The sequence below is a fragment of the Mirounga angustirostris genome, unplaced genomic scaffold (genome assembly GCF_029215605.1).
Source record: "Mirounga angustirostris isolate CCGP_5_RB_7025 unplaced genomic scaffold, mMirAng1.0.hap1 SCAF_6, whole genome shotgun sequence".
NCBI classification, from domain to species: domain Eukaryota; kingdom Metazoa; phylum Chordata; class Mammalia; order Carnivora; family Phocidae; genus Mirounga; species Mirounga angustirostris.
This window is the reverse complement of record NW_026991714.1, coordinates 127,042,567-127,065,305: the sequence shown is the minus strand read 5'-3', so window position 1 is coordinate 127,065,305 and position 22,739 is coordinate 127,042,567. Positions and strand designations below refer to the sequence as shown.

Below are 22,739 nucleotides of genomic sequence, written 5' to 3'. Positions count from 1 at the left end.
CAGGTGGGGCAGGACCTTGTGCTGAGGAGTTTGGATTTTATCCTGAAGGCCACTGGAAACCACCAAAGGGTGATAAGCGGGTGTGTGACATAAAATTTGTATACCAGAGGGATTATTTTTTTGGCAATGATGGATGAGACTAGAGGCAGAGACAATTTAGGGCCAGTTGCAGAAATCCAAGTGAGAAGAGACAAATACTGATCCATGTTAAGTGAATGAAAGAGGATGCAATTAGCTCTTTATTACAATAGAGGCCACTGTGATTGAATATATGCCTGGCACTTCAGGTTTATTAAGTTTTCAATATTTATTTGTTAATTTATTTGTTAATTTATTTGTTAATACTTTAATCTATTGTTTTCCAGAGTATTTTTTTTTAATCTATTCTAAGGTTGATCTGTGGACAGGGGCACCTGGGTGCCTCAGTTGGTTAAGTGTCTGACCCTTGATTTTGGCTCAGGTCATGATCTCAGGGTTGTGAGACAGAGCTCTGAATTGGGCTCCGTGCTGGCCATGGAGCCTGCTTAAGATTCTCTCTCTCCCTCTGCTCCCCCGCTCCACCCCACTCTCTCTTTCTCTCTCTCTCTCTCTAAACACACACACACACACACACACACAAACACAAAAACTGATCTGAGGACAATCAATGTTTAGGCAAAAGTATCCTTTTTTTTTTTTTTAAAGATTTTATTTATTTATTTGAGACAGAGAGAGCACATGAGAGGGGGGAGGTTCAGAGGGAGAAGCAGGCTCCCTGCTGAGCAGGGAGCCCGATGCAGGACTCGATCCAGGGACTCGATCCAGGGATTCCAGGATCATGACCTGAGCCGAAAGCAGTCGCTTAACCAACTGAGCCACCCAGGCGCCCGGCAAAAGTATCCTTTTTAGATTGAACCAGGCATCCAAAAAACAAGCAAACAAACACCTCTCTATAAACATATTTTTAAAGATTTTATTTATTTATTTGACAGAGAGAGACACAGCGAGAGAGGGAACACAAGCAGAGGGAGTGGGAGAGGGAGAAGCAGGCTTCCCGCTGAGCAGGAGCCCGATGTGGGGCTTGATGTGGGGCTTGATCCAGGACCCTGGGATCACGACCTAAGCCGAAGGCAGATGCTTAACGACTGAGCCACCCAGGTGCCCCCTCTCTATAAACATATTAAAAAGACTAATAGAAATAGAAATATTTTCAACATCTATGTTGCTCTTACAAACTATTAGGATGAAAAAACAGCCCTATTTAAAAATAGCTAATTTATACGGGTAAGCTCTTCAAAAGTTCAGAAATAAAAATATCCAAAATGCAGATGAAAAAATTTAGCTTTAACTGATTATAAAAGAAAAGACAGATTAAAACAATGAGATACCACCTTCATTTATCAAACTGGCAAATGTTTTTAAAAAATGAGACCTGAGGCACCTGGGCGGCTCAGTCAGTTGAGCGTCTGACTCTTGGTTTCAGCTCAAGTCATGATCTCACAGTTGTGGGATCAAGCCCTACACCGGGCTCCGGGCTCAGCATGGAGTCTGCTTCAGATTCTCTCTCCCCCTCCCTCCCACTCTCTCTTTCTCAAATAAATAAAATAAATAAAATCTTTTTAAAAACTGAGACCCAATATTGACAAGAATATTATGTTTTATACATAATATACACTGATGGTAGGAGTGTGAATTAATCCAATGCTTTGGAGAACAATTTGATAATATGAATTTAAAATTTCAATCATAAAAAATTAAAAATAAATAAATAAATAAAATTTCAATCATATTAATACATTTGATCCAATAATCACACCTTTATGATTTTATCCTAAGAAAGCAATTAGACAATGTTTATCAGGACATATATACAAGGATATTCATTGAATTATTGTAAATAATAGCTTTAGTAGAACACTTTTGGAGTATCTATCCAGCTCATAATGACTGCTTTTATGGGCTATCCTACCTCCAATGGGGGACCTTCAGGATCAGTTTTGTGCCACATAGCTGCCTTCTGTCATCCCCACCATAAATGGTTATAAGCTGGTATCACCCAGCTGAGCCAGTCAGGTTTCCTTTTCTGAGAATTTGGATGAAAGGGGAAATGACAGAGAGGAAATAGTATCGCTGCCAAGCTGAGCTTCTCAGGGTCTTTGAGAATATTCAATGTATTATTTTTTTCAAAAGAAGAAGAATGTTGATGGTAGAAAAGAGAAATATAGGAGAGCAAAATGCTTTCTAAAATAGATGACTTCAAGAGTCTAGAAGCCCTGTAAGAGCGGATAGAAAGGGCAAGGCTGAGCGTAAGGTTTTGTACAACCAAAAAGGATGGCAGCAACTTATTTAACTTGATAACTGCCTGAGACAGTTTAATGCTGAATAACATAACTTGTGGCAGTGATCCTCTTTCCCAGTATATGACCTCTACTTAGAATTCCCGGTCTTTATATGGAAAGTCTAGGTGGGAAGCAATCAGTAACCCAGGGATCCTGGGTAACCCATTCCTTTTTACTTTGAGCCATTTCCACTGGATGCCAAGATTGGAAGAAATATGCCAAGACTAGGAAAGAAAAATTGATAGGGAAAACTAATTTTTTTTTTAGCTTGCCTTTGCTGTTCATATGTTTTATTCCTAAACAATATTGTTTGGCTTGGTTTTTTGAACTATATTAATGAAATTGTACCGTATGTATTTTTCTGCGATTTGCTTTTTGTCATTTAACATACATTCCTGAGATTATCCATACTGTTATATGTAGCTGAAATGAATTTATTTTCAGTGTGATATGGAGTATTCAATTGTACAGATTTATCCATTTTTACTGCTCATATTATTTGGGCTAGTATTTAACAGTGGTGCTGTCAATATTCTTATACATGTTTTTCGTTACACGTATCCCAACAGTTTCTTTAGTGTATATACCTAAAGTGGGATTTGTGATCATAGGGTTAGCACATCTTCTATTTTACAAGATGATGTTAAATTATTTTCCAAAGCAATTGTGACAGTTTACACTCCAACTAGTGTTTTGCACCCCTTTAGGCACTTTATGATGTGTATGTTTAAGTCTTTTACCTACTTTTTCTATTAGGTTGTCTTTCCTCTTCTAATGAATATAAATTCTTTCTTATAAGGAATTCTTTTTTTTTTTTTTTTTAAGATTTTATTTATTTGACAGAGAGAGACACAGCGAGAGAGGGAACACAAGCAGGGGGACTGGGAGAGGGAGAAGCAGGCCTCCCCCGGAGCAGGGAGCCCAATGCGGGGCTCGATGTGGGGCTCGATCCCAGGACCCTGGGACCATGACCTGAGCCAAAGGCAGACGCTTAACGACCGAGCCACCCACGCGCCCCAGGAATTCTTTATATACCTTGCACGTTAAACTTTTGTCAGCTGTATGCATAGCAAATATCTCCTCCAAGTTTGTGGTATGTTTTCTCACTTTTTCTATAGTGTCTTTTGATTAATAGAACTTCTTAATTTTAATGTTATAATTAACAAAATGTAATAATTTAGTGTAATTACTAATAGCAATTTATTCATATTACTATTATTATCATTTCACTTATGGTTCATGCCTCTGTATCTTATTTAAGAAATCCTTCCTTACCCCTAGGTTGTAAAGGTAGTCTCTTGTGTCAAACTTAACAAATAAGTAATTATATGTGAAGCTCATAGAACAGTACTTGGCACATGAAATCAAATTAGTTATTTTTTAAAAGATTTATTTATTTACTTACTTATTTAGAAAGAGAGCATAAGTGGGAGGGGCAGAGGGAGAGTGAGAGAGAGAACCTCAAGTAGATTCTGGGTGCTGAGCACAGGGCCTGACGTGGGGCTGGATCCCACAGCCCTGAGATTATGACCTAAGCCGAAACCAAGAGTCAGACGCTCAACCAACAGCACCACCCAGGTGCCCCAAAAGCAAATTAGCCATTATTGATATTATCATATCTCATCAATTCATAGATGCATATTTTTTCACATTTATCATCTGTGGTAGGCTGAATAGTGTCCTCCAAAGACATCCATGTCTGAAACCCTGAATCTGTGACACTTACCTTATATGGCTAATGTTACTTTGCAAACCTGATTAAATTAAGGATTCTGAGATGGAGAGATTATCCTGGATTATCTGGGAGGGCCCTAAAATGTAATTGCCAGTGTCCTTATAAGGAAGAGGCAGAGGGAAGTTTGATTGCAGTGACAGAAGGGAGAAGATGTGACAGGACAATGGAAGTTCAGAGAAATCTGAAGACGCTCTGCAGCTGGGCTTTGAAGAGGGAGGAAGAGGCTATGAGCTAAGGAATGCAGCTCTAGAAAATGGAAAAGGCAAGGAAATAGGTTCTCCCCTAGAGCCTCTGGAGGGAACATGGCCCTGCCCATACTTGCTTTTGGCCTGATGAAACTGATTGCAGACTTCTAGCCTCCTGAAATGAAAGAATAAATGCGCCTTGTTTTAAGCCCCACAGCTGCGGTAATTTGGGATGGGAGCCATAGGAAACTAATACAGCATCTCTTACAATTGATGAGTCTTCCATGCCTGCCAGCCAGGCAACAAGTCATGGTGTAATTGTTCTTACCTGCCCATCCAGGGACCTGATTGTGACTCCTAATCTCATACTGGACAAGGGCAATTCTTTGACATTTCAAAGAATAGACTTTTCTTTTTTTTTTTTTTTTCTTTTAAGAGAGGGGGAGAAAAAGCTCTCCAGACAGGGGAGTGGCAGAGGGAACGGGAGAGAGAGAATCTTTTTTTTTTTTTTTAAGATTTTATTTATTTGCCAGAGAGAGAGAGAGAGAGTGGCAGGCAGAGGGAGAAGCAGGCTCCCCGCTGAGCAGGGAGGCCGATGTGGGATGTGGGACTCGATCCCAGGACTCTGGGATCATGACCGAAGCCAAAGGCAGACGCTTATCTGACTGAGCCACCCAGGCATCCTGGGAGAGAGAGAATCTTAGCAGGCTCCACACCCAGCAGGGAGCCTGACACTGGGCTCCATCTCACAACCCTGAGATCATGACCTGAGCTGAGATCAAGAGTTGGATGCTTAACTGACTGAACCTTCCAGGCTCCCCATCAAACAAGAGACTATTTAAAGACTATGCAGAAAATATATAAATCCTGGTTATTGGCTGAAATATGCTGTTGACAATTCCTGGTAAATCAAGGAAGTGTCAAAGGAAGTGTCAAAATTTGCAAAATAGGTGCCTTGGCTTGGAAGAAAATCCTGAAGAGTTCCAGGGAAGATGGCAGGGTAGGAGGGCCCTAAGCTCACCTGTCCTACTGACACAACTAGATAACACCCCCCATCAGTGTAAATAACCCAGAAAACGACCCAAAGACTGGCACAACAAACACTCCACAGCTAATTGCAGAGACGAGTCCACATTGAACACAGATCTTATTAAATAAATATCCAATCTCATAGCAAAATACTCTTCAATTAAAAACAAAAAAAGAAGAAGCGCAGTCATCACTAGGGTTCCTGATGGTAGAGGATGCTGCTATGTGGAAAACACAGCTGTCAAGAATGGAATCAAAAACTATTGCTAAGATTCAGGTTCTGAATATGAAAACATTTTAGGAATATTTTGACTAGTTTATTTCCCTCAAATTTTCTTTCTTATGCATGCATATAAAATCTAAAAAAGTAAAATTAAAAAATAAGTTTATAATAGTGTAAGATAAAAAATTCTAAGTAATAAGAAAACATTGTCCTACAATTTAATTGGTGATGTTTTTCCTTTCTTAATATAATGGTGCCTTGTAGAATTGTTGACATCTGAGATTCAAACACATTTATTATTATTAGTAGTAGTAGTAGTAACTTGTGCCTTTTGTGTTTTCTTTAAGAGATGCTTTCCTACCCATCAGTTGTAAAGATAGTTTTTGATGTTGTGTTCTGAAAATGTTACAGTCTACTCTTTTATTTTTAATTTAATTTAATTTTATTATGTTATGTCAGTCACCATACATCATTAGTTTTTGATGTAGTGTTCCATTATAGTTTACTCTTTACATTGGCTTCCAGGTTCGCTTAGAATGGATTTTTGGTATGGGGTAAGGTAGTTATTTAGTTATTTTTCATCTGTAACCAAGTACCATTTATCAAAAAGGCTATCATCCTTTCCATGGCTCTTTACTATCAGCTCTATCATAAGCCAAGATTCCATTTATGCATGGGCTATTTTATTTCATTAGTTACATTGTCTGTCTCTAAATCAGTAAGATACATTTTTAATTACTAGGGATTTATTTATTTATTTTCAAAGATTTTATTTATTTGACAGAGAGAGAGACAGCGAGAGAGAGAACACAAGCAGGAGGAGTGGGAGAGGGAGAAGCAGGCTCCCTGTGGAGCAGGGAGCCCGATGCAGGGCTCGATCCCAGGACCCTGGGATCATGACCTGAGCCGAAGGCAGACGCTTAACGGCTGAGCCACCCAGGCACCCCAATTACTAGGGGTTTATAATAATTCCTTATATTTTGTATGGCATGTCCTTCCATCTAGTTCTTCAGAATCGCCTTGTCGGTTCTTCCCTCTTCTCAAAACGCTTTCAGGATTTTGATTGGAATCTATTAGATCTGCACATTAATTTGGGGAGAACTGGCATTTTCCCAACACTGAGTCTTCCAGTCCACAACTATGATAAAGCCCTCCATTTAGTCAGGTCTTCTATAATGCTTTTCAGTGAAGTTTTATAGTATTTTCCAGCAAGGTCATAAATGTATTTTGTTAGGTTTACCCCTAAGCACTTCATATTTTTTATGTCATTGTAACTGAAATAATTTTTTAAAGTTTCATTTTCTACCCGATTTTTGCTGATATATAAAAATTCAGCGGAGGGGTGCCTGGGTGGCTCAGTTGGTTAAGCGACTGCCTTCGGCTCAGGTCATGATCCTGGAGTCCCTGGATCGAGTCCCGCATCGGGCTCCCTGCTCGGCGGGGAGTCTGCTTCTCCCTCTGATTCCCTTCCCTCTCGTGCTCTCTGTCTCTCATTCTCTCTCTCTCAAATAAATAAATAAAATCTTTAAAAAAAAAATTCAGCCGATTTTTATGCATTGGCTTTGTATCCAGAAATATTATTCACCTAAATTCCCATGTTTTGTGGTATATATATATATATATTTTTTTTTTTGCCTTTTTCTATGTTGACACATCTATATGGTCTGAAAGTAGTGACCGTTTCTTCTTTTTGTTTCTTTTTCTTGTTTTTCTGTGTCAGCTAAGTCCTCTAGTCCAATGTCGAATGGACGTGTGGTAGGGGCAACCTTTGTCTTGTTCATGAAATTAAAGGGAATAATTTGAATGTTTCACCATAAAATCAGATACTCAGCATGGTGTTGTGATAACCAGTCCCCAAGATTGCCCCCAAAACAATCTTTGTCTAATGATATTCACACTCCAACCCTGAACAGGGCTGACCTCTGTCATAGGATGCGGAGGAAATGGCGGTTTGACTTCTGAGACTACTTTATAATAGATATTGCTGTTTCCCTTTGCTCTTTTTTTTTTTTTTTAAGATTTTATTTATTTGACAGAGAGAGAGAGCGAGAGAGGGAACACAAGTAGGGGGAGTGGGAGAGGGAGAAGCAGGCTTCCTGCCGAGCAGGGAGCCCGATCCCAGGACCCTGGGATCACGACCTGAGCCAAAGGCAGAAGCTCAACGACTGAGCCACCCAGGCGCCCCTCCCTTTGCTCTTTTTTGGAAGCCAGGTGCTGTGTTGGGAGCATACTGATGCACCCTCCATGGGGTCAGTGTGGCAGAGAGGCCTCCCCCCAGCAGCCAGCATCAATTTGCCAGTTCTGTGAGTAAGGCACCTCGGAAGGGGCTCCTTCAGCCCCCGTCCCGCCTTCAGACACCTGCAGTACTGACCAATATTCTTAGGGTTTCCTAAGAAACTCTAAGCTCGAGCCACCCAGCTAAACTGCTCCTAATTTCTGACCCACAGACAGTGTGTGAGAACATAAATGTTTATTATCGTGTTAGGCCATTAAGCTTTGCGGTAATTTGCCATGCGGTGATGGATACCTGATACAGGGAGTTTTTGTAGAGGCTTTATCAGATAAAGTTCCCACTTATTCCTAGTCTTATAAGAGATTTTTTTTTAAGTTATGAATGATGTTGAATTTTATCCTATACATTTTATCCATCTAGTGAATAAACATGTTATCTATCTTTATTATAAAAAATACATGAATTATATTGGTTGATTTCCTTTTTCTTTTCTTTTTTGTTAAGTGTTTATTCAAATTCCAGTTAACACAGTGTAATATTAGTGTCAGGTGTACAATATAGTGATTCAACACTTGCATAGAACACCCGGTGCTCATCACAAGTGCGCTCCTTAATCCTCATCACCTGTTTTGCCCATCCCACCCTGCCCCCAGCTGCCTGCTCCTTCTGGGGTCCAAGTCCCAGGCCAAAGAGGGGCTGGCATCCCAACTTTGGGCTGTGGGGTCATCACCTCCGTGCAGGCTGAGTTATTGGGGCAGCCAAGCTAAGATAAGACAGGTCCTTGCAGCCTACGCTGGGTCATATCCTGGTTCTTGGGGCTTGCTCCCTGCTGTACCAGGCTCTACCTGTCAGCCGGTAGTACGGGGTCTTGCTGGTGTAAGTGGCACTTGTGGACTTTTTGGTCCAGTCTGGGCCTTTTCCTAGGACCCATCCCTGGCCCCTTGCTTAGGTGGGAGCAGTCCGAGCAGCTGGACCCCAGGAGGTCCTTATTATCTTGTTTACTAAATATTTGTTTATTAAATAAATTTTTAAATATATATATATATTTAATTTTTTTAGTAGGCTCCATGCCCAGAGTGGAGCCCAACTCAAGGCTTGGACTCACAACCCTGAGATCGAGACCTGAGGTGAGATCAAGAGCTGGACGTTTAACCGACTGAGCCACCCAGGCGCCCCTTTTAAAAATGTTCAGACCTGGGCGCCTGGGTGGCTCAGTTGGTTAAGCGACTGCCTTCGGCTCAGGTCATGATCCTGGAGTCCTGGGATCGAGTCCCACATCGGGTCCCCGGCTCAGCAGGGAGCCTGCTCCTCCCTCTGACCCTATCCCCTCTCATGCTGTTTCTCTCTCTCTCTCTAATAAATAAATAAATAAAATCTTTAAAAAAAATTTTTTTCAGACCTTGCACCTGTGACCGGCTTTGTGTGGGAGCCAAAGCACAGGGGGGCTGGCCATGTTGAGGAAGCTTTTCTAGGATCTACATCCTTGCGGTATTTTGCAACTTCTCATTTGCACCTACAGATTCTTGAGAAGGTCCAAGCATCCTCACAAAAGACCCTTATGAATTCATATGCAGAACCTATAGAAAAAGAGATCAAGAAAGAGGTGAGATGATGTACAGACTACTTTTTTAAGTTGAGATTTCCTTATATAGGCATGTTCAAGCAGTAATATTCATATTCAGTGTTGGGCTCACCAATGAAGCTTGAGCCAGAGAATTTTGACAAGGACAGAAGAGAACAGTGTTAGAAAATGTGAGAAGTAGCACTAGTGTTAAGAGGGCCAATAACAAATTTATTACTGACTATAAAAAGGCAATTTAATGATTCCATTGAGGACCAAACAAGAAGAGACAGCAATTGCCTTAGGAAGGATTTAAGTTGGATATTAGGAGGACCTTCCTGACAACTAAAAGTTATTGGATGCTGGAATTCATTTTTCAGAAAGTGGTGGAATCTTCTCTGGAGATATTTAAGGAGAGAACAGGCTGCTCTGCTTTCAGATTGCTTGAATACCTTCATTCATTCATTCAACAGATATTTAATGAGCACCTGTGTTGTGCTAGAAACTGTCTATGGACAGGGATACAGCTGGGAAGAAAACAGACCAACTCATGTCCTGGAACTTACACTACAGAGGTGGGGGAAGAGATACATAATGAACAAAGGACAAAATAATTTCAGATGATACATGCTATGAAACAAGGTAATTAATAGGAAATGATCAGAGGCCTATTTATTTATTTAACTTTATTTTTTAAAGATTTTATTTATTTATTTAACAGAGAGACATAGCGAGAGAGGGAACACAAGCAGGAGGAGTGGGAGAGGGAAAGCAGGCTTCCTGCGGAGTGGGGAGCCCTATGTGGGGCTCAATCCCAGGAGCCTGGGATCATGACCTGAGCTGAAGGCAGACGCTTAACGACTGAACCATCCAGGCGCCCAAGATTTATTTATTTATTTGAGAGAGAGAGAGAGAGTATGCCCATGTGCGCACCTGCACACGATTAGTGGGGGGAAGGGCAGAGGGAGAGGGAGAGAGAGAATCTCAAGCAGCCTCCCTGCTGAGCACAGAGCCCTACTTGGGGCTTGGTCCCAGGACCCTGAGACCATGACCTGAGCCAAAATCAAGAGTTGGATGCTTAACCGAGTGAGCCACCCAGGCACCCCAAAAGGCCTATTTAGATTGTGTGGTCATAGAAGGCATTTCAGAGGAGGCAATTTATGAGGTGAGACCTGAAAGATAAGAAGGAGCCATCTGGCATAGATTCAGGGAGGAGCATTCCAGTGAAAGAGCAAATGCAAAGGGCCAAAGTAGGAACAAGTTAGGCAGGTGTACGGAGCACCAGGAATACCTGTATGGTTGAAGCATAGTAAGCAAAGAGGGGAGAATGGTTTGAGATAAGATCAAAGAGGTAGACCAAGCTAGATCAGAAAGAGCCTTCAAAGTGTTTGGATTTCATTTGAAGGACAATGGGAAGCCAGGGGAGTATCATGTATGGCTTATACTATGGGAAAACGTATTCTGGTTGTTGTGTGAAGAATGGATTAGAGGGGTGTAGAATAGAAGCAGGGAGAACAATTTAGGAGGCTATTGTGGTAGTCCAGGTGAGAGAAGATGGGGTTTGGCTAGGGATGGTAACAATGGACATAAAGAGAAGTGGATAGATCAGAAGAGTCTTTTTCAGTACTTTGGTTCCATGATTTTCCAGAGAAGTTATATTTCGATTATTCCCAAAAGAAAAATAATGCAGACATGCAAGAAGCATGGACATTTTATTTTTATTGCCTGTGATTTCACAATAGTGTGTACTCTCACATTGTTTGGGGGTAGGAAAGGCATTCTTGAAGTGAGAATACTGATGAAATCAGTGTCACAGCAGTGTTATGGAATGATCTTGATAGAGATGCATTCTCTGCTTTGTACATCAAAAATGGCTCTTTTCTTCTTGCCGATCACCTGAAATCAAGCTATGCTTGTTGGAGATGAGGCTAAAAAGATAAGTTATGGCACCTTATGCAGAACCTGCTATGATAGGCTAAGAACACCACATTTTATTTTGTAGGGGGAGTCACTGAAGTTTTTTATGAACAGAGGAGTAACATGAGTAAAAACTTTTATTAAAAATGTTAATTCGGTAAAAAAAAAAAAAATGTCTCCAGGGAGAGATCCTGGAGCTAAGAGAATCACTTATAAAACTCTTGCAATTATTACTTTGGGAAGGAAGGGACTGATGAGATGAGAAACATCTTGGAGGCTGACTCAATCAACAGAACTTACAGGTGGAACTGATTGGAGTTAATAAGTGGAATAGAAGTCGTCAGAACCTGTTGGTTATTTCTGAGATTTTGAATCTGAATGATAAGGATGCTGTTAAGAGACATAGTACAAAAAAAGGAGATAGTCTGGGGCAAGAGGAAAGAGAATAGATCTATTTCATAAAAATGTGAATATACTTAACACTACTGAACTGTATCCTTAAAAATAGTTAAGATGGGGGCACCTGGGTGGCTCAGTTGGTTGAGCGTCTGCCTTCAGCTCAGGTCATGATCCGGGGTCCTGGGATCAAGTCCCACATCGGGCTCTCTGCTCAGTAGGAAGCCTCCTTCTCCCTCGCCCTCTGCCCCCCACTTGTGCTCTCTCTCTATCTCAAATAAATAAATAAAATCTTTTTTAAAAAAGTTAAGATGGTAAATATTGTGTTACGTATTTTTTTACCACAATAAAAAAAAATAGAAAATAGGATAAAGTTAAAAATAAAGGCAAGCTATTCTGTGTCAGCAACAGCACCTGCTAAAGGACTTTCTGTAAAAGGCAAAAACTATGGAGACTAATATCAGTGGTTGCCAGGGATTGGTGGGGAGGGATAAACAGGTAGAGCACAGAGGATTTTGGGGACAGTGAATCTACTCTGCATGATACCATGATAATAGATACATGTCATTATACATTTGTGCAAATCCATAGAATGTTCCACCCCTAGAGTAAACCTGAATGTAAACTATGGACTTTAGGTGATTATGATGTGTCAGTGTAGGTTCTCGATTATAACAAAGGTACCACTCTGGCGGGGGATATTGATAATGGGAGGGACTGTGCATGTGTGAGGACAGGAGTATATGGAAAATCTCTGTACTTTGCTTATAATTTTGCTGTGAACCTATAACTGCTCTGGAAAAATGAAGTCTTTTTGAAAAAAATCATTAAAAAAAGCTAGAGGACAGCCTATTCTGGTATTAGAAGTAGGCATGGGTAGAGGTAAACTTCCCATGCTTAATTAGGACACCTTGAACTGCCATGTTTTTGTAAAATTTACAGAAATAAGGCATTTTTTTGTATTCTTTTTCTTAAAGACGGTTCCCCACATTGCATAAGGACGCATAAAATCTGGATCAGTCCAAGATGTAAGGGATTCTGACCCATTTTACTCTCTCCACCTGAGTGTTTGTTTTTGTAACTAGGCAGAGGATACCTTCCCTAGGAAAGGGGGTTTGGGTTCTCATTAGCGAAACAACTTCAATAGCATTGAATGAACTTTTAATCTTTTTTAGTTTAAGCTAAACTAAAAAGTTAAAAATTTCTAAACATTTATTTTCCCGATATAGTTGGGATCTCTCCCAATGATAAGAGTATTGATACCTCATTATCCTTACATTCGATGTTCTTATTTTATCTTTGGTATTTGTCACTTTCTCTCTTTTCTTTAATTAATTTTTTATTTTATTATTTTTTAAAATATTTTTATCTATTTATTTGTCAGAGAGAGAGAGAGCACAAGCAGGGGGAGCGGCAGGCAGAGGGAGAAGCAGATTCCCCGCTAAGCAAGGAGACCAATGCAGGACTCGATCCCATGACCCCGGGATCACGACTCAAGCCAAAGGCAGACTCTTAAACAACTGAGCCACCCAGGAGTCCCAATTAATCAATTTTTTTAAAGTAGTTTCCATGCCCAGCATGGAATCCAATGCAGGCTTGAACTCATGATCCTGAGATCAAGACCTGAGCTGAGATCAAGAGTCAGATGCTTAACTGACTGCACCACCCAAGTGCCCTGATTTTTGGGGGGTTTTTTAATTCCCTTCTCTTCACCTTTTATTTATCTTAAGGCATCATCTGTGGTATTTTTCACTGTGATGTTCCTCATCATTTAATCTTTATTTCTGATTTTTTTTCTTTTATTTCTGATTCTTCCATGAGTTTTATCACTTTATTTCTGAGCTTTTCTATTTTGGATTTCTATTATTCTTTTATGTCTTGTATTATTTTTCAATGGTTTTCTGTTTGTTTTGAAGCAGAGTATAGCAGTTGTAGTCTTTCTGGTGTGCTTATGTTATCTGTAGAAATGTTATTCTGCTGCTTATTTTCCTTTTCAGGATAATGACTTTTATTGGATTTAACCTTGATACTTTTCTGTTGTTTCTTTTTTTTAAGGTTGATTTATTTATTTTTATTTATTTATTTATTTTTAAGATTTTATTTATTTATTTGACAGAGAGAGAGCGAGAGCAGGAACACAAGCAGGGGGAGTGGGAGAGGGAGAAGCAGGCTTCCTGCCGAGCAGGGAGCCCGATGTGGGACTCGATCCCAGGACCCTGGGATCATGACCTGAGCCGAAGGCAGACGCTTAACGACTGAGCCACCCAGGCGCCCTGATTTATTTATTTTTAGAGAAAGAGTGTGTGCGTGCAGGCACGCGAGCTGGTGGGGGGGCAGGGATAGAGGGAGAGAGAATCTCAAGCAGACTCCCCGCTTTGCACAGAGCCTGATGGGGTCTCAATCTCACGACCCTGGGACCTGAGACCGTGACCTGAGCTGAAATCAAGAGTCAGATGCTTCACCAATGGAGCCACCCAGGTGCCCCTCTGTTGTTTATTTTTATGTACTATTGGTTTTCCTAAAATTTTGGGAGATACAAGTATAGTTTAAAAGGATGGTGGCTTGCTGACTGGAGCTTCCTGACATTGTTCCCTCCCCGACTTGATCTGGACCTTCTCTTTCCTTGACTCTGTTATCCCAATTCTGCTTAATTTTGATTATCTCAGTGTGTGGCCATGTCCCAGAATGAAGCCCTGGTTGGTCAGTGTCAAGAGATGCTAAGGGGTTAGATTGTTCTAAGATTCAGATTTTACTATGGGCCCCATGCCCTCAGCCACTAATAGGATTAGGCCAAACTCTCAGTTTAATCTTGTGTTCTCAAGTTGACTCACCTCCCTTTCCTCTTGGCTGTTTGGGGGTTTTCCAGTTTGTGGGGTGTCTGTCAGAGGTCTTGTTGCTTTCTGGCCCAGATGCTGAAATTATGCGAACGTTTTGGCTGTTGCTGATTTGCTCTGCCCTGCCCGACATTCATGGAGATACCTTGTCACCTAGCTTTGCAAAATGTGGTCCATAGATTTTTGTTTTGCTTTCTGTTGCTCTCTCGGTTTTTATGTGGGAATTTAGAGAGATTAACTAACTATGCTCTCATCACTGCTATTTATTTACTATCCGTAGTTTGATTTTTGCGGAGATGTATAAACTGAGACGTTCTAATTGTTTTTTCAAAAATTTAGAGATATATAAAATAAAACGGGAACGCTCTCCTCTCCTCAGTCCCATTCTCTGGAGGTATTTACTGTTAAGAGGAACATAACCTTCCAAACGTTCTCCTGTCCCTTCATTATATATATATACACACATACATATATAGGTATGTGTTTTTTCCCACTGCTTCACAGTCTACATTTTTTTTGAAAGATTTTATTTATTTGAGAGAGAGAATGAGAGAGAGAGAGCACATGAGAGGGGGGAGGATCAGAGGGAGAAGCAGACCCCCTGCTAAGCAAGGAGCCCGATATGGGACTCGATCCCGGGACTCCAGGATCATGACCTGAGCCGAAGGCAGTCGCCTAACCAACTGAGCCACCCAGGCGCCCCGTTCACAGTCTACATTTTTATTGCAATTTGGTTTTTCCACTTAATGGTATGTTGGGGACATCTTTAAGAACTAGTATAGTCTGATAGTTTTTATTATTGATCACCATTACCAGGTGGATAGTTCCCTTGGGAAGGATACAAACTGCTTTTGGTTGCTTTGAAAATAAACATTTAAAGAGTGTTAAGATCTATCACAAAATAATTGAGAGCATTTGTCTGTAGTTTGAGAAAGCTTTGGTACTCAGGGCCCCAGGGCAAAGGCCCCCTCCATGAACTCTTGCTGCTTTTCTCTAAGAAAATTCTGTTTGGTGGAATAGTCCAGGCTAGAGTAATCCTCTGAGCTGGACTTTCTCGATGCTATTTTTCCTTTCCTCCCACTGGGTCTGAGATTTCATAGGCCAAAGAAGAAGGAGACTATTGAATCCACTTGTGAAATAAGATGGTGTGGTGACCAGAGTATTCACAAAGTGAGGCTCTGGGCCCAGCTGTACCACTACTCAAGTAACATTGAGCAAGTCCTTTTACCTTTCTGGGCTTAAAGACAGATTTTATTTGTCTAGAAAATTATTTCAGTTTGTGCATTATCACTTAATTTCTAGAAAGAAAGAAAGACACATACTTTCCAGTTCTAATCGGTAAGCATCACACCTTTTTTTACCTTACACTCTGCCCCTTCAAACACGTGCATGATCTGCTTGGCCTCTGAGAGCTTTTCAACTTGCTACCCTGGGACTCGGTAATTCTCTGTCCTCCCCTCTCCCAGTTTTATTGAGATAGAATTGATATATAACATTGTATACGCACAAGATGTACCACATGATGATTTGACACATACATATATTGTGAAATGATCACCACTATAAGTTTTGTTCATATCCATCACCTGGGACTACGTAATTTTTAAAGCCCTGGGTCTCAAAGTGTGAGCTGGGGGTTAAAGTGGAAAGCCCTGTGCTCCACACCAGGCTCACTTAATCAGAATCCTGCCAAGCGGCCTAGGAACCTGCACCTTTTATATGTGCTCCTGATTATCCTATTGCTCACCAAAGTCTGAAAACTCGTGCTCAGGTATAGTTCCAACTATATCATTCTAACATTACAGAGAGAGAGGGGGATAGGAAAGGGAATTAGGATGGATAAACATAGTTATTGTATCTACCCGCGCCCCTTCTGGGGAGGGAGCATGCTTTCCTTACTTGACTTTCTTCACAGCTGATTAGAGGCAAGGCCAGCAGTTCTCAAAACAGGGCATTGGGACGTGGAAAAACCATGAACATAGAGTCACTAGATGACACAAGTGCTTGAGACAAGTTCTAGAGACCAAGCGAGCAGGCTACTACTACTACTACTACTACTAAATGACATTTATTAAACACCATGCACCAGGCATGTTGCTAAGGACTTTAAATGATCTCACTTGACTCTTATAACAGACTTCAGAAGCAGGTATGACTATCTCCTATTATAAATAAAGGTTCAGAAAGGTTAGGTAACTTTTTTAATGTCCCATAGTTGATGACTTGTTAAATTTGGATACAAATTCAGTTCTGAATGATGCCAAAGATAGCCAGATCACCCCTGTTCCCTAACTGGGATGATTGGTACATAAATGGGAGCCAGTGGGGTCTGGTACTATGAAATTATGAATCTGTTGTGTCACAGAGTTTTGGCCAAAAACGGGCAAGAGAAAACACCAAACAGAGGTCTGCTTAGTAAGCTCCTAAAAGATATAGATGAGTTTACTCAATAAATTGTGCTCTTATTTTTTAGAGAACTCACTGGCACAGAATAGATTCTCACTACATTTGCTCTTACTGAATTGAAAAATGGAAGCCCTATTTGCAGAGCCCTGCAAGGACTGATTCCTGCTAAACTATTGTTTTCCTTCCAAGTCTTGTGTAGACAAACCCCCAGTGATCTTCAGGAGAGATTTTTAAAGACAGATGACTGGGCCACTCCTTGAATTTATGAATCAGTTTCTTGGGGTAGAATTGAATCTGGGAATTGATATCCTTGAAAGTGTTTCCCTGGTGATTCTGTTGAACAACCAGGTTTGAGAACCATTGGATTAAATGATCCAAAATGAATTACTTGGGTTAGGAAATGCCTTTACTTACTGCAATGTATCTGATTTGAGGTGCTAGGGCGTTCTATCTGGCAGAAAGAACTGGCTTTCTTTCTTAACCTCTCCCTCTTCCTAATCCATTGTGCCCCAACCCTGTACTTTCTCCTCTCTGTCCCCCCACGTCTTTCTACCCTAAGCCAGCTGAAAAATGACCTTGAGAACAGCAGCGCCACATTGTGGAGAGAAGAAATGCAGGTCGCTGTCCTTAATAAAAAAGAAAAAAAAAAAAAAATCACTAGGGCTGCAGTTGGCCACTTTGTCCTGCAGAGTGCACCGCTTCCTTATGTTTTTAGGTGAGGAAGTTTCTTTTCCTTACCTGTGGGTTAATCTCGGTAAACATCCCATAGAAGGCATGGGGTGGAACATTCTTGCCAGATCAGAAATCCAAAACCTCCACACTGTGAAACTAGAATGAACTGGGGAGAGACTGCCCTAGGCATGCACAAGCCTTCTGCTGAGGTTAAAAGTCAGTCTCTATCACAGGCTTGGTTAGAGTGAGACTATAGTGATCCCCAGATTGATGTGTGACTTTACAAGAACATGTCTGTGTGGCACAGTACCTGCTGTAAGATATGTCTTGTAGTTATATTTTTATATGGTACACATAAGTCAGGCGGTAGTTAATAGATCAAGCCTCTTGTCTGGTGACATTTCCACCCAATGACACATGGGTTTATGTTGGTGGAACAGGTTGGATCACTGATCATGAATCTTTTGATTGATTTCCCCCAGCCTAAGTCTCTCTCTCTCTCTTTCACACACACACACACACACATACACACACACACACTCACAGTTTTCTGATACTTGTACCTGGACATGTTTTTCCACGGCCTCATCATGTTTAGTGACATCCAGCTAAATTACTACAGTTAGAAAGGAGATGTGTGCAAGTTTACATAAATCCACCAGTCTACCTGGTTGCCTTCTCTGCTTGTTTTCTAATAGCTGTACATAGTCTCCAAAGTTCAGAGGTAGCATGAGAAGGCCTCACACCTCTGCAGATTTGCATAAGATTTCCTGGCAGATGGTGGCATGACTTTGTTTCTCTATGTCTGAGTCTTCAGCTGCTTGGTTTTCTCAACCAAGAGTTTCTAAAGTGATACTGGTAAGCCAGGATGGCATGGCTTAGTGTAATGGTTTTCTCTTGGTTTTGTTTGCTCTGACATGTTTGCTGTCTTCTTACCTGGACTGTAAGCCTTTGACTGCAGCCTCCAAGCCTATATCTCTGATATGCCTCGAACTCTCGCTTCACACATTGTTAGATGTGCAATACTTGCTCAATACAAATGTTTGGGTTGAATGAGGAAACATCATTAGTTTTTGATGTGTTCCATGATTCATTGTTTTCGTATAACACCCAGTGCTCTGTGCAATATGTGCCCTCCTTAATACCCATCACCAGGCTAACCCTTCCCCCCACAAAACTCTGTTTGTTTCTCAGAGTCCATAGTCTCTCATGGTTCGTCTCCCCCTCCGATTTCCCCCCTTTCCCTTCCTTCTCCTAATGTCCTCCATGTTATTCCTTATGTTCCACAAATAAGTGAACCATATGATAATTGATTTTCTCTGCTTGACTTATTTTACTTAGCATAATCTCCTCCAGTCCCATCCATGTTGACGCAAAAGTTGGGGATTCATCCTTTCTGATGGCTGAATAATATTCCATTCTATATATGGACCACATCATCTTTATCCATTCATCTGTTGAAGGGCATCTCAGCTCTTTCCACAGTTTGGCTATTGCAGACGTTGCTGCTATGAACATCGGGGTGCATATGGCCCTTCTTTTCACTACATCTGTACCTTTGGGGTAAATGCCCAGGAGTGCGATTGCTGGGTCATAGGGTAGCTCTATTTTTAACTTTTTGAGGAACCTCCACACTGTTTTCCAAAGTGGCTGCACTAGCTTGCATTCCCACCAGCAGTGTAAGAGGGTTCCCCTTTCCCCACAACCTCTCCAACATTTGTTGTTTCTTGCCTTGTCAATTTTTGCCATTCTAACTGGTGTCAGGTGGTATCTCAATGTGGTTTTGATTTGGATTTCCCTGATGGCTAATGATGATGAACATTTTTTCATGTGTCTGTTGGCCATTTGTATGTCTTCTTTGGAGAAATGTCTGTTCATGTCTTCTGCCCATTTTTTGACTTGATTATTTGTTTTTTGGGTGTTGAGTTTGAGAAGTTCTTTATAGATCTTGGATATCAGCCCTTTATCTGTAGTGTCATTTGCAAATATCTTCTCCCATTCTGTGGGTTGCCTCTTTGTTTTGTTGACTGTTTCCTTTGCTGTGCAGAAACTTTTTATCTTGGCTGAAGTCCCAAAAGTTCATTTTCACTTTTGTTTCCCTTGCTTTTGGAGACGTGTCTTGAAAGAAGTTGCTGTGGCCGATGTCGAAGAGGATACTGCCTAGGTTCTCCTCTAGGACTTTGATGGATTCTTGTCTCACATTGAGGTCTTTCATCCACTTAGAGTTCATCTTTGTGTATGGTGTAAGCGAATGGTTGAGTTTCATTCTTCTGTATATAGCTGTCCAATTTTCCCAGCACCATTTATTGAAGAGACTGTCTTTTTTCCATTGGATATTTTTTCCTGCTTTGTCAAAGATTAGTTGACCATAGAGTTGAGGGTCCATATCAGAACCTATGGGTACTGCAAAGGCAGTCCTAAGGGGGAAACACATAGCCATTCAAGCCTCACTCAAAAAAACCCAGAAAAATCCCGAATTCACCAACTAACTTTACACCTCAAAGAACTGGAGAAAAGTCAACAAATGAAGCCTCAGCCATGCACAGAAAGAGAAATAATTAAGATTAGAGCAGAGATCAATGAATTAGAAACCAGAAATACAGTAGAGCAGATCAACGAAACTAGAAGCAGGTTCTTTGAGAGAATTAATAGGATCAATAAACCACTGGCCAGACTTACCCAAAAGAAAAGAGAAAGGACTCAAGTTAATAAAATTATGAATGAAAGGAGAGAGATCACGACTACACCAAGGAAATAGAAACAATTAGCAGAAATTATTATCAACAACTATATGCCAGTAAATTAAGCAACCTGGAAGAAATGGATGCCTTCCTGGAAACTTATAAACTACCAAGACTGAAACAGGAAGAAATTGACAACCTGAATAGACCAATAACCAGTAACAAGATTGAAGCAGTGATCAAAAACCTCCCAAAAAACAAGAGTCCAGGACCTGATGGATTCCCTGGGAAATTCTACCAAACATTCAAAGAAGAAATAATACCTATTCTCCTGAAGCTGTTTTAAAAAATAGAAACAGAAGGGAAACTTCCAGACTCATTCTATGACGCCAGCATTACCTTGATCTGAAAAGTAATGTTTCTTTCTTTTTTTTTTTTTTAAAGATTTTATTTATTTATTTGAGAGAGAGAGAATGAGAGACAGAGAGCATGAGAAGGAGGAGGGTCAGAGGGAGAAGCAGACTCCCTGCCAAGCAGGGAGCCCGATGCGGGACTCGATCCCGGGACTCCAGGATCATGACCTGAGCCGAAGGCAGTCGCTTAACCAACTGAGCCACCCAGGCGCCCTGAAAAGTAATGTTTCTAAAAGACAGGATTAACCAGGGTGCCTGGGTGGCTCAGTTGGTTAAGTGTCTGCCTTAGGCTCAAGTCATGATCCCAGGGTCTTGGGATCAAGCCCCGAGTCAGGCTCCCTGCTCAGTGGAGAGCCTGCTTCTCCCTCTCCCTTTGCCCCTCCCCCCATTCATTTTCTATCTCAAATAAATAAATAAAATCTTTAAAAAATAAAATAAAATAAAAAAAAGAAAGAAAAAGACTGGCTTAACTGACTAGTGAAAGGAAGTAGTTGAGAAAAGGAAAATGGAACAGAAAGAGGAAATTAGAGTATAGTTGTTTTTTTTTTTTTGAAAAGTGTAAATGCAATTGTGGATGATAATAATTGCTGAGATGTTCATGGTCAGTATAGGGAGAAATAAGATTTCCTCACTGATTGAAGACCACACGGAACAGTACAAAGGATAGCCTATAAAAGAAAGTTGTAATTTCCGGAATGAATTCAGATTGATAAATGAGTCTGCAGATTTAATAGGCCACACTTAAAATTCTCCCTGAATGTTACAATTAAATATTGAATGCCAAAATAATTTTTAAATCTTGCTTTATTATTCTGTAAAGTTGAGCCAGGTTAGGGGCGCCTGGATGGCTCAGTTGATTAAGCGGCCGACTCTTGATTTCCACTCAGGTCATGATCTCAGTGGAGAGTCTGCTTGTCCCTCTGCTTGTCACTCTGCCCCTCCCCCTGCTTGTGCTCTCTCTCTCTCCTTCTCTCAAATAAATAAATAAAATCTTAAAAAAAATTGTTGAGCCAGGTTAGTGTCCGCTAAGATTTCAAAGAATTCTGCTTTAGGTTTAGCTTTTTAAATATAGTAAATAAAAGAGAAATAACCTTGGGGTGCCTGGTTGGCTCAGTCAGTAGAGTGAGCAACTCTGGATCTTGGGTCTCAAAGCTTACTTAAAAAAAGAAAAGAAAAGAAAAGAAAAGAAAAGAAAAGAAAAACACACAAGCTCAAAAGACAAGTAGTCTTGCTGACACTCTCACCAGTGAGTTAGATTTTCCAGAGAACCTTATTTAGCATAAAAACTTATAGATATTTGGAATTTAGAAAGGATTAAGATTTATTGAAATATAAGCATACTTGGAAAATAGTTGCTTTATTTCTTTTTATTTTCCTTGCTTTTTAATTGAACATATACCTTAGAGTACATCTGGAGTGTTCTAAAGCAAAACTCAGAATTTTATCAATTCACTCATATCTATTTCTTGAAGTGATTATTCTGGTAGCTTTTTATATTGTTTGAGGGAGGAATAATCCATTGATTTTAGTGGTATAAATGCGAAATGACTGAGATCTGGATCAGTGATTTGGTCATGGTTGTAAAGAAGAATAAATAAGTCTAAAAACAGTAAAATCTTGGAATAAAGCATACTGGTTAATTGGGTTTCTGATTAACTATGGATTAACAAGAAGACACTTTGTTTGAAATACCCCTAAATTGCCTTGGGGCATTTTCTTGCTTTAATAAGTAGTCTAATGAACATAATTAAATCTTCTCTTACTGATTCAGCATCCTGCAGTACCTCAGGATCATTACTCTGAACATAATATATAATTCTATACTGTACTGTAGCTACAGAAGGAATAAAAATTTAAGATGACTCCTGGATATTGCTATACTTAAAAAAAATAAATCTCGGGTGCCTGGGTGGCTCAGTTGATTAAGCAACTGCCTTCAGCTCAGGTCATGATTCTGGAGTCCCAGGATCGAGTCCCACATCAGGCTCCCTGCTCATCTGGGGAGTCTGCTTCTCCCTCTGACCCTCTTCCCTCTCGTGCTCTCTGTTTCTCATTCTCTCTCAAATAAATAAATAAAATCTTTAAAAAAAAAATAAAAAATAAATCTCTATGATCTGTGCAAATCACAGTATGTCC

General features: G+C 40.5%; 1 protein-coding gene across 1 annotated transcript in view; it reads left to right on the top strand.

The window, feature by feature from the left end:
- The window catches only part of SEC31B (SEC31 homolog B, COPII coat complex component), a 116,925-nt gene that overhangs the window by 61,671 nt on the left and 32,515 nt on the right, over positions 1 to 22,739 (top strand). The window lies entirely within an intron of this gene.